Consider the following 11,419-nt stretch of genomic DNA (forward strand, 5'->3'; position numbering starts at 1 on the left):
GATACATGGAGCCCATGGAATGGTGCCGAACACCTCATTTAAGGGACTTCATGCTGACATAAATACAATCAAAGATGATTCGGTGCTTTCGTGACTGCAGGAATTACTCTTTAGCTTTTTCGGTAAAGTCATGTAGAAATAAAAAAAATATATATTACATAATAGAATACGACGTTTCGATTGCAACGCAAGCAATCATCAGCGGGCATAGAAGAGCTAAATTTAAGAGAGAGAGGAAACACAGAGCCGCAGATATATATACAGACACCTAAGCAGAGGGAGTTAACACAGAGACACAAAGAGACACAACGCATGGAGCAGAGAGAGATAGGGTCTCCGTGCCGAGGACTTAGCATGTAGGGGGGACAAAGAGAGATGGAGAAGCACATCAAATCGAACAAGATTTAGTAAAATTTGGAAACAATATAATGCAGCACAGAGGGTCGGTCAAAACACAATTAACGCATGGTCTGGCTGATTACGCTATTTAAAAGATTGCTAAATTATAAGTCAAGAGTGATAGAGTACAGATCGCAGACACATATATAGACATCCAAGCAGAGAGAGTTAGCACAGAGACACACAGAGAGAGACACACACATGGAACAAAGTGAAACAATGCTTCTATGTCGAAGCCTTAAATAGAGGGAGAGTGGGGGGGGTGGAGACAGAGATAAAGGGATACAAAATTAGCATGGACTGGACTGAGCATGCTAAGGCCTCGGCACGGAGACCCTATCTCTCTGTGCTCCATGCGTTGTGTCTCTTTGTGTCTCTGTGTTAACTCCCTCTGCTTAGGTGTCTGTATATATATCTGCGGTTCTGTGTTTCCTCTCTCTCTTAAATTTAGCTCTTCTATGCCTGATGATGATGATTGCTTGCGTTGCAATCGAAACGTCGTATTCTATTATGTAATTTTATTATTATTTCTTATTTCTACGTGACTTTACCGAAAAAAAAACAAAGAGTAAGAACAATCTAAGATGAAATCTAAATCAGCTGTTGAGATGTCAGGGGTATCTATAAATGGATCACCTATGTATTTAAAAAAAACAATGCTGCTCGAATGAACGTTTTTTTTATTTTAACACAAACTCACTGCTTAAAACTAAGGGCAAAATGCTTAATTATATTACTGTGCTGAATTACGTCTTGAGTTACGTGATGATCATGCCGTGACGATTACATCTCTAACCCTTAAGGGTGTGTTATTTTCTGCAAGGCTGTGTTGTAATAGTCTTAAGTAGAATTACGTTTATTTGCATGTCTTGTTGCAGTTAGAAGTTTGATTAGTGATGTTTGCTTTTAATTCGTTGGTTATATAAGTCACATTGCACAGGGGATAACGGGTTAGGTGTCTAGTAACTTGATAAAGTAAAAATGTTTAACTTCATAATTAGATTCCAAGCCGCACTCAGCCCCGTAGCCCTCGGCTAGGTCGAAATTACTTTTATATCTTTAAATTTCAATTGATTGTGAATATTAATTAGTTTTGCACAGAACATCAATGCTATCAAAATCAATCGAACGTCCTTGCTGGCACGTATGTGCGACAAACTGCCGACATTGGGGTTTGCGAGTATTTGATGTTGCTTTTGGTGTTCTTTTAATCTCGTGATAATCCTTCGTCTCATCTGGCCAACTAGAGCATTTGTCACAAGTGCAAATGAAAAAAAAAATCAAACGCTCTCGAACTATCGCTCGCTACCGATGGTAGTCATGGTCGGGAATCGACCGGGAATCGAATTCAGGTGGTGCCCACCAGGCACTGCACCTCAACTCCGCAAAATATTACCGTGATGTTAATGCAGTCGAGATGGGAATAGAGAGAGAGAGAGAACCTCATAGCAATCACAGAGTAATACTGGATCTCAAAAGGTCACAACTCCATGCTCTTTCATTAGGTCCCCTTTTCAAAAATCCTATAGGAATCTCATCATAAGGTGACTCACCTGCAGACACAACATTTGTCACATATTTTTGTCGTCTTTCCTACAGAGGTTTTCCACTCCTGGGTGTAAAAACCTACAGATTGTATTTTCTCCGTGGTATATATGCGTGTGTGACTATCACAAACGGTGCTGTTGTGGTTGGAGTGCTCGACACAAGCACAATGCATTTGAAATTCCCTTTTATTTATTCAAATCTAGTTCGTGACTTTGGTATAAATGTTTGGAACATTGATAGGGTGAATGCAAGTGGATACATTATTCATAATGCCTTATCCTACACAAAGGCAGGATAAAAATGTGTCATTCATTTTACAGTTCATAGTAAGCATGCATTTGGAATGCAGTGAATGTTTTTCGAATCGAATTCATCTGCACATGGTAGATTATATGCAATTTCAGTGATAATTGGGATGTCAATGTAACAACAGCAATGCATCGTTTATGGTACCCAATGCTAGCGGTGGCCATGAATGAGAAATAATTCTATTTTGGAAGATGATAAGTTGCTCAACTCATATCAAATAAAAAAAAGAGGGCAATTAGTAATGATTTCCATCAATAACCATTATTGCATTAGATCTATCGGTATGTGTGTAACAAAGGGGGGGGGGGGTGACAACAATCCTAAACATTGTTGCTGTATGTGCATTCGTCAATATTGCGGCCTGTGGTTTACGGTGGCTGAAATAGTTCAGTGAAACACGCGCGCAGTGGCAATTACTATGAACTACTTTTTTTATTTCACCAGGTAAGGCCCGCTAAGCTACGCAGCTATTTTTCAGAAACGATCTGGCTATCAACAAAAGATAGCTCAAAGAAGTCACTCATCACGTGGAAATTTACGAGTCGTCAAGATATTCTGAACGCACGTTTTCTAAATTAAGGAAGGAAAAAACCAGAGGACTCAGAGCAAAAATCCATGCATTCTCCAAATATGTCAGTCGTCTGGGTTGGGATTGAACCCATGATCACTGCTATATTGCATTCATGGCTTTTATTTTGGTGATTTCGAAAACGTTTTTTTGGTTTGGCCATGTTTTTGTTTATTGTAGTACGGAGTTAGACTGATGGCCTTAATCTTAGTTGTATTGTGGTTGTTGTTGTTTGACTTGCATCCCACTGGGATTTTTTGCACACAGCGTGGGTGTACGGTGCTATTTCAAGAATATTTTGATGTTTTCTTTCCTGGATTTTCTGTTTGCACAAAGTCACATAATCAGTTTAAGATGTTTTCTTGTTCATGTTTTTGTTTTTTGTTTGTTGCGGTTGCACCCGATTCAAGAGCCGAATGGCTCACAGGGCTATACCAAATAAATGAAACTATGAACTATGACCTCCTGCATATCAGGAGGTCATAGCTGGATGGCTAGATAATTCAATTACATTTTCATTATTATTATTTGGATGATCCACAGTGGCCTTTAGTGGCTGCAAAGGTCACGTGAACCACATACAATTTAGAGGTATCAAAAACATTCATTATTTCTTACGCTATTTTATTCACAAATCGTAAACATACAAATCAATGTTAACCGATGGAGCGATGCATCGTTGCACCTCCGGTATTAAGTTGAGCATCTCCCCGCCCAAATGAGCAATGAGGGTGGTGCTCATCTCCCCGTTGGAGACTGCGAGCAAGCGGTGCACATGCCACATTCATATTCAGGTTGAAAGCGGAATTTCCACACGACAACCACCGTTGGCACACATTTTATTAACGCCAGAGCAGATGATTGCGTGGCTTGACCCATAACCAGGATTACAATGAGCAACCTTTAAATTCCACGTCAAGACCTCCCATCCGGCTGGACTAATACAATAATGCTCTACTAATAATATAGTAATTATGCAAGCTGCTCGTGTGACAATTTTCTCACGGCAGTATTTTTCAGGTGAATGAATACGCGTATGAAACACGTACTGTAAGTTTGCTGCACGTTTCTATAAATAGGTATCCTGCACATTGTAGCAACATGTCATGCCGTCGTGTGTCACATGGTTATTGTATGTACTATGAGCGGTGTGTACATTTTTTTATGTCCCCCAAGCAAATACAACTAAATTGAATTGTATATTTAGAACCATTTTCATCAATGCACTGCTGTATGAGTGCCTTTGCATGCCATACTGCCATTGAGGCTGTACACTTCACCACACTGGTCAGTCCAGGTTGGTGAAGCTGGGCATCTTAGACATTGGAGCAGAGTACAATCCAACACTGGATTTTGTCACACTGCCCTTTGGTGCTCACAAAATGACCACACGGCCGATGTTAGCGTGCAATCCATGGTGGCCAGCTATCCAAGCACTGTCCAGGCTCAATGGGGCTTAACTTCCAAGAGCTTATGGCATTGGGTGCATTTCCTGTGACTCGGTCACAGGGCATACACATTGACTTACACAATAAACAAGTGACAACATTTTTTTGTCAGAAAACATCTCTCTGCTAATGAAATCAGCATGACTTTTTTTTGTTGTACATGAGGTCATTATTGCGTCACTGCTTTCATACCCTCGTCACTCTCGAGCTGCCTTCCAAGCAATTTCCAGCGGAGGTGCAAAGAGATGGAAATATGCGAGGTCTGGACTGTAAGCCAGATATTGCAGGACACACATTGCAAGCTTCCTCCATAATTCAATACTATTACTTGCGGAGTGTAGGCGAGCACTATCGTGCTCTCACGCCACTCCAGTTTTCAACAGGCTGTTGCTTTCCCCATGATTTCAAGGCTTCAGTTTGTTCTCCAACATATTACAAAATCAAGCACTGAAGACAGTCTGTCAGTTTTCCACGTGCCTGCCAGTTCTTTTTTATGTACCTACTACTTTTCCGATAGAGGGTTAGGACATCACTTTTGTCTTGCCTGGATCATCTGTTCACTGGCACTTCCACTCCAACTAACACTGATGGATCCAGGTTTTCGTCGGCGGTGTTGATCTGACGCAAAAATGCATTGCCTTCATGGAGGATTCTGGCTGATAAAGGCATGACAAAATGCAGGAGGGCATGACAGATGTGAATGCTGTTTGGTTTTATTTTTGGCAGCCAACGGGTACACACTTGTCATCAATTAAACTTTTCTTGGTTTATTGCAAGAACTGTTTCCACACTTATCCACAGTCACTGCTGATATAAACTTATTCCAATTCACATGCTCATGTCCCAGATGCAGCGTTGCCATTCATTTGTGAATGTTGCCAACGTTCAGATAGTTGTCACAATATTGCATCCCCTTCGTTTGAACGAGTCTGCTTTATTATGACACCATTAGAGGAACAATTCACTACTTTTCGAATGTGAAGTTGTGCAAGGGCACAGCAATATTTGGTCATGTGCTACACCTGCAAAAAAGAGGCAAAATCTTGGAATAACACATTGCACGTGACCCATTCACTATAATAATCTTTTTTACAAAATTGGACTGACATTTAGGTTAGAGCATTATTAAAAGCCTCTTCACTTGTTTATACACACTCGTCAAATTTTTGTTTTGTAAAATACTTTTTGATACAACAAGATAATATTCAATTGTGCCATGAATGAAAACAATAGTGCTGTAAAAATAAAATAAAAATCAGTTTTGAAACGTTTAATTCATCTATATGTTATCACGGTGCTGTTAAATGTTCAGTGCCTGCACACACTTCAATAAATAAATTAAAGTATCTTTTGATAAATGGCCGAGGAATACTTGTTCTCTGGGGCAAATGTGTCGCCAGACTCGAGGCAAGATAAAGTGGGATCCTGCGGTTAGCAGGAGAATCACGTTGCTTTATTTTCTAGACTTGTTCCAAAGAATGGGTCAGTACGAACATCGAGCTTAGTCAACGTGGTTGGTCTAACAATAAGGCACAACAAGGGCAATCAAACCGAACTTTGACACCGCCAGAACTGTGCAATTCGCAGCACACTAATCTGCATCAACAACTTACATTTATAATACTCCCGCAATGTTAAAAGGTATGCCCTCGGAGCGCAGACTCACAAAGGAGGAAAAGGGGGGGGAAGGAATTGAAGGGACTGAGTGAGTAGAAAACGAAATTGAATGGTATCCCGAAAGAATGTGGTTGAAAAGTAAAGTTTTAAGAAGAAACTTTAAATCGGAGAGGCGGGACCAGTCGGGCTTGGCTGGGGTGGGAGTTGATATCCTTCACAAACACGACTATGTCGTTGACGACTTTTTTTTTTCCAAAAGACTTGTGCAAAAAAATACGGAAGTGGGTGGAATGAAAATCACCGTATTTTGAGGTCATCTGTGGCAAAAAAACACAACCAATTGCATCAAAATTATCCTCTTAAATTAAAATAAATGAAAACAACTAAATTAATTTAGTTGTTTTCATTCATTTCATTGATTTTTTTTTATCTACGTGACTTTACCGAAGAAAACAAAGAGTATGAATCCTTGCAGTCACAAAAGCTTCAAATCTAGAATGCATCAAAATTGGTGGTGGGGCCCGTATCCCAACACACACCAAAGCTGCGATATTGAATCGAGCTGTGACAGTTCTCCTCAATGGTTTGAATGTTCTTATAATAAACCCTATTTTCCTTAACATATCAACAAACCCAAACCTAGTATAGCTCTCACGTGTCTGTTTCGGTCTTAATGGCCGATTGGCTTTTCACACCAATAATATCCAGCGACATTTGTTTAGGAGAAGCAAACTTTATCTGGCATTGGATTGATCGGAGGCAGTAAATTATTAATAATATTAAAAGCGATACCTTTGCATTACTGATAACAATGAAAACGTGGTGCATATGGCAGATGTCTTAGATATGCAATTAGACATGTGTAATGACGGCTGGACACACTTCGCTTGAGATGGCACTTTATTCAAGACACGTTCACTTGACATCAGGCGGAGATCCCACCGCAACAGCCCCGAGTTTCTCGTGCATCTCCCTGATATCTCAACACGAGGCCACACCCCACTGCTCGATCATTCTCGCTGACTCTGGATGCTCGCTCCACCGGCAGACTCCACCGTCCTCTTCCGTCACCTGACCACGCTCCCTTCTCGAACATTCCCGTAGCCACCAGTCCCTTCACACTCACAACTGATACCCCTGTCATTACCTCCCGTGGCCACTAGTCCCCTCACACCGCATGCAGGCTCTATTGTTATGACACATGTGGAGTGACTAACTCAGAAACGATAAGACTTGGAGGCACTTCTTCATTAACAAGCACCATCGGGGTTAACACTCTTGACTATTAGTCCGTCCATTGTCGGCGACGCTACTCAGTCAGGACAGTTGGTAGGCTGCCTGACTGGGTGGCGCCCCGTTATGGTGAAGACGACGACAGGGAGGATGGTGAAGACGACGAGAAGAACGGTGATGAAGACTTCAGCAGCGCGACAGGGATTCCATTCCAACAACAGTCTCCTACAGGGGCCCCTATTATATTGTCAGCATGGCCGCGCTCCACCCACGGCCACACCCACCACTTCTAGAACCTACCAGCGGGTTCTTAGTGTGCCCCTTCTGTGACCTTTCCCCTAGATCACTCTTTGGTGTATATCCTGGCCCGCTGTCGTCAGAGCGGCCGTACGCCGCAGATCCCCTTTCTTCCCAGCAGCCAGCGCTATGCCACTACACTATGTCACTACACTATGCCACTGCACTATGTCACTACACTATATCACTACACTATGTCACTACACTATGTCACTACACTATGTCACTACACTATGTCACTACACTATGTCACTACGCTATGCCACTACACTATGTCACTACACTATGTCACTACACTATGTCACTACACTATGTCACTACACTATGTCACTACACTATGTCACTACACTATGTCACTACACTATGTCACTACGCTATGTCACTACACTATGTCACTACACTATGTCACCACACTATGTCACCACACTATGTCACTACACTATGTCACTACACTATGTCACTACACTATGTCACTACACTGTCACTACACTATGTCACTGCACTATGTCACTACACTATGTCACTACACTATGTCACTACACTATGTCACTACACTATGTCACTACACTGTTACTACACTATGTCACTACACTATGTCACTACACTATGTCACTACACTATGTCACTACACTATGTCACTACACTATCTCACTACACTATGTCACTACACTATGTCACTACACTATGTCACTACACTATGTCACTACACTATGTCACTACACTATGTCACTACACTATGTCACTACACCATGTCACTACACCATGCCACAGCACTATGTCACTACACTATGTCACTACACTATGTCACTGCACTATGTCACTACACTATGTCACTACACTATGTCACTACACTATGCCACAGCACTATGTCACTACACTATGTCACTACACTATGTCACTACACTATGTCACTACACTATGCCACTGCACTATGTCACTACACTATGTCACTACACTATGTCACTACACTATGTCACTACACTATGTCACTACACTATGTCACTACACTATGTCACTGCACTATGTCACTACACTATGCCACTGCACTATGTCACTACACTATGTCACTACACTATGTCACTACACTATGTCACTACACTATGTCACTACGCTATGTCACTACACTATGTTACTACACTATGTCACTACACTATGCCACTGCACTATGTCACTACACTATGTCACTACACTATGTCACTACACTATGTCACTACACTATGTCACTATGCCACTACACTATGTCACTTCACTATGTCACTACACTATGCCACTGCACTATGTCACTGCACTATGTCACTTCAGTATGCCACTGCACTATGTCACTGCACTATGTCACTACACTATGCCACTGCACTATGTCACTACACTATGTCACTACACTATGTCACTACACTATGCCACTACGCTATGTCACTACACTATGTCACTACACTATGTCACTACACTATGTCACTACACTATGTCACTACACTATGTCACTACACTATGTCACTACACTCTGTCACTACACTATGTCACTACACTATGCCACTACGCTATGTCACTACACTATGTCACTACACTATGTCACTACACTATGTCACTACACTATGTCACTACACTATGTCACTACACTATGTCACTACACTATGTCACTACACTATGTCACTATGTCACTTCACTATGTCACTACACTATGCCACTACACTATGTCACTACACTATGTCACTACACTATGTCACTACACTATGTCACTGCACTATGCCACTGCACTATGCCACTACACTATGTCACTACACTATGTCACTATGTCACTTCACTATGTCACTACACTATGCCACTACACTATGTCACTACACTATGTCACTACACTATGTCACTGCACTATGTCACTACACTATGTCACTACACTATGCCACTGCACTATGTCACTACACTATGTCACTACACTATGTCACTACACTATGTCACTACACTATGTCACTACACTATGCCACTGCACTATGCCACTGCACTATGTCACTACACTATGTCACTGCACTATGTCACTACACTATGTCACTACACTATGTCACTACACTATGTCACTACACTATGTCACTACACTATGCCACTGCACTATGTCACTACACTATGTCACTACACTATGTCAATACACTATGTCACTTCACTATGTCACTACACTATGTCACTGCACTATGTCACTACACTATGTCACTACACTATGTCACTTCACTATGTCACTACACTATGTCACTACACTATGTCACTACACTATGTCACTACACTCTGTAACTACACTATGTCACTACACTATGTCACTACACTATGTCACTACACTCTGTAACTACACTATGTCACTACACTATGTCACTACACTATGTCACTACACTGTCACTACACTATGTCACTACACTATGTCACTACACTATGTCACTACACTATGTCACTACACTGTCACTACACTATGCCACTGCACTATGTCACTACACTATGTCACTACACTATGTCACTACACTATGTCACTACACTGTCACTACACTATGCCACTACACTATGTCACTACACTATGTCACTACACTATGTCACTACACTGTCACTACACTGTCACTACACTATGTCACTACACTATGTCACTACACTATGTCACTACACTGTCACTACACTATGCCACTGCACTATGTCACTACACTATGTCACTACACTATGTCACTACACTATGTCACTACACTGTCACTACACTATGTCACTACACTATGTCACTACACTATGTCACTACACTATGTCACTACACTATGTCACCACACTATGTCACTACACTATGTCACTACACTATGTCACCACACTATGCCACTACACTATGTCACTACACTATGCCACTGCACTATGTCACTACACTATGTCACTACACTATGTCAATACACTATGTCACTTCACTATGTCACTACACTATGTCACTGCACTATGTCACTACACTATGTCACTACACTATGTCACTACACTATGTCACTACACTATGTCACTACACTATGTCACTACACTATGTCACTACACTCTGTAACTACACTATGTCACTACACTATGTCACTACACTATGTCACTACACTATGTCACTACACTATGCCACTTCACTATGTCACTACACTATGTCACTACACTATGTCACTACACTATGTCACTACACTATGTCACTACACTGTCACTACACTATGTCACTGCACTATGTCACTACACTATGTCACTACACTATGTCACTACACTATGCCACAGCACTATGTCACTACACTATGTCACTACACTATGTCACTACACTATGTCACTACACTATGCCACTGCACTATGTCACTACACTATGTCACTACACTATGTCACTACACTATGTCACTACACTATGTCACTACACTATGTCACTACACTATGTCACTGCACTATGTCACTACACTATGCCACTGCACTATGTCACTACACTATGTCACTACACTATGTCACTACACTATGTCACTACACTATGTCACTACGCTATGTCACTACACTATGTTACTACACTATGTCACTACACTATGCCACTGCACTATGTCACTACACTATGTCACTACACTATGTCACTACACTATGTCACTACACTATGTCACTATGCCACTACACTATGTCACTTCACTATGTCACTACACTATGCCACTGCACTATGTCACTGCACTATGTCACTTCAGTATGCCACTGCACTATGTCACTGCACTATGTCACTACACTATGCCACTGCACTATGTCACTACACTATGTCACTACACTATGTCACTACACTATGCCACTACGCTATGTCACTACACTATGTCACTACACTATGTCACTGCACTATGTCACTGCACTATGTCACTACACTATGTCACTACACTATGTCACTACACTATGTCACTACACTATGTCACTACACTATGTCACTACACTATGTCACTACACTATGTCACTACACTATGCCACTGCACTATGCCACTGCACTATGTCACTACACTATGTCACTACA

This window comes from Petromyzon marinus, chromosome 46 (genome assembly GCF_048934315.1).
Source record: "Petromyzon marinus isolate PM22_M1 ecotype Great Lakes invasive population chromosome 46, UKy_Petmar_22M1.pri1.0, whole genome shotgun sequence".
In the NCBI taxonomy this organism is placed as follows: domain Eukaryota; kingdom Metazoa; phylum Chordata; class Hyperoartia; order Petromyzontiformes; family Petromyzontidae; genus Petromyzon; species Petromyzon marinus.